The sequence below is a fragment of the Brassica napus genome, chromosome A5 (assembly GCF_020379485.1).
Source record: "Brassica napus cultivar Da-Ae chromosome A5, Da-Ae, whole genome shotgun sequence".
Taxonomy (NCBI): domain Eukaryota; kingdom Viridiplantae; phylum Streptophyta; class Magnoliopsida; order Brassicales; family Brassicaceae; genus Brassica; species Brassica napus.
This window is the reverse complement of record NC_063438.1, coordinates 18,605,215-18,607,601: the sequence shown is the minus strand read 5'-3', so window position 1 is coordinate 18,607,601 and position 2,387 is coordinate 18,605,215. Positions and strand designations below refer to the sequence as shown.

Genomic DNA, 2,387 nt, shown 5'->3' with positions numbered 1-2,387 from the left:
TCAGAAAACCTTATATCCTAAGGTTTGTGGAGAAGCTGGGATGCACATATGAAGGCAAAGACTCATGGTGCAGTTTTACAAAGGAATCAGAAGGTTATTTTTCTGAAAATATGTGATGGCTTTTGATTACTTACAAGAATGGATAGGAATGGTTGAAAGATGCAGTCGCAAGGCCGAAACCTCAATCGACTAAGGAGATGGCACTCTAGAGTTGGAAATATAAGTCTAAGGCATGATATCCTAGTCAAAGATTGAATAACTTAAGCGGAGAAGGATGTGAGACACTGGAGTTTTGCCGCGAATTGCGTTTTGGGAATTTTGGGAAAAGCACATAAGTTAAGCTTTCAAAGGGCAAGCATACGTCTAAGGAAGTCCTAGAATACATCCATTCGATTTATGGGGTTCACCTTTGGTGGTTGAAAGTCTAGGAGGATGCTACTACTTTGTTACATTAATTGATGACTTTTCTAGGAAAGTATGGATCTATTTCCTAAAGGATGAAGTGTTAAAGAACTTGAAAGAATGGAAAGCCAGAATGGAGACAGAAACATGAAAGAACGTGAAGTGTCTTAGGACAGATAACGGATTAGAATTCTGGAATACATAGATGACACTTTGTGTAAGGAAGCAGGGATTAAACGACACATAACATGCGTCTATACTCCACAACAACAGAGTATCAAAACGCATGAACCATATGATTATGGAGAAGGTTCAGTGTATGTTGACAGAGGCATGCTTAGAGCAAAAGTTCTGGGCGGGGGAGCAGCTTTGACGGCTGTCTACTTGATCAACCGATCTCCAAGTTCAGAAAATTAACTTCAAACTACCGGAAGGATTGGTCTGGAACTAAAGCTGACCTAAACCATCTAAGGAAGTTCAGATGCACAACATATGTTCACGGACTCAAGCCAAAACCAGTCCAAGAGCAATGAAATGAGTTTTCATGGGATATCCTAAGGGGACTAAGGCTATCGGATTTGACTACCAGAAGAGCTAAGATGTTCAGTAAGCAGAAACGTGATCTTTAATGAAGAAGATATATTTAAAGATATCAAAGGAATCAGCGAGATGAAGAAGAGAACAAAGAAAGTAATGTTCAATCCAATGCTGATAAGGCCTTCAAATGTAGTACTGACGAAGACACAGAGGATACGTTCAAGGTGGAGTTTCTCCAGCATCAGAAAACTAAGAAACCGAATCCTTAAGCTCGGAAAGTGAAGAAGAAGTTATGGAAGCTTAACGAGAGAAAATCTAGATAATACATTCTTGCGAGAGACAGAATCAGAAGAGAAGTGAAGAAGCCTTCTAGGCTTGATGATTCAGACTGCATGGCTTATGCTCTAGCTACAACAGAAGAGATAAATATGGATGAACCTAAATTCTATTTAGAAGCAAGGAAGAAGTAAAATCTGGAAGTTATGGAACGAAGGAATGCAAGAAAAATGGACTCTTTGGAGAAAAATCAGACTTGGAAGCTGGTTGAAAAACCAGAGAATAAGAAGATCATTGGCAGCAAGTGGGTGGGTCTTCAAGCTGAAAGAAGGCATTCCTGAAGTTGAGAAGCAGAGATGTAAAGCTAATTAGTAGCTAAGGGGTTTTCACAAGTTGAAGGGATCAATTACACAGAGGTGTTTACTCTAGTGGTGAAACACGTGCGATCAGAATTATGTTGTCACTTGTTGCAAATTACGATTTTGATTTAGAACAACTGGACGTGAAACAACTTTCTTATACGGAACGTTGGACGAGGAGATTTTTATGGCACAACCAGAAGGTTTCGTTGAGAAGGGGAAAGAAGATCAAGTTTTGTCGTGTTGAAATCTCTTTACAAATTAAAACAATCACCAGGACAATGGAATAGAATATTCGACAGCTTCATGAAACAAAAAGGCTTCGACAGAAGTGCATACGACCCTTGTCTCTACATGAAAGGTTCGGATTTATCTCATACGACAGAAGCGCATACGACCCCTCGATGACATGTTGATAGCATCAAAGGATTCTAAAGAAATTAAGAGAATCAAAGATAGCGTGAAGAAGAGTTTGAGATGAAGAACCTTCGAGCAGCTTCAAGAATACTTGGGATGGATATTATTAAAGACATGAAGAAATGAACTCTAAAGCTATCGCAAAGAAAGTATTTTATAGAAGGTTCTGGAAACTTTTAACATGGCAAAGAGCAGAGCAGTGGTTACTCCTGTCGGACCACAATTTAAACTTAAAAGTTTGACACAAGAAGAAGAAGACATGTAAGCGAGTATCATAAGGAAAGTACCACACGCATCAGCGGTTGGAAGCTTGATGTACGCAATGGTGGGATCTAGACCGAAATTATGTTTCACAGTGGGCTTGATCAGACGTTACATGAGCAAGCAAGGAAGACA

The 2,387-nt window shown here is 39.5% G+C and overlaps 1 pseudogene; it reads right to left on the bottom strand.

Annotated features, from left to right (window-relative positions):
- The window catches only part of LOC125608647, a 3,562-nt pseudogene extending 2,012 nt beyond the window's left edge, over positions 1-1,550 (bottom strand).
- Between the last annotated feature and the right edge of the window lie 837 nt (positions 1,551-2,387).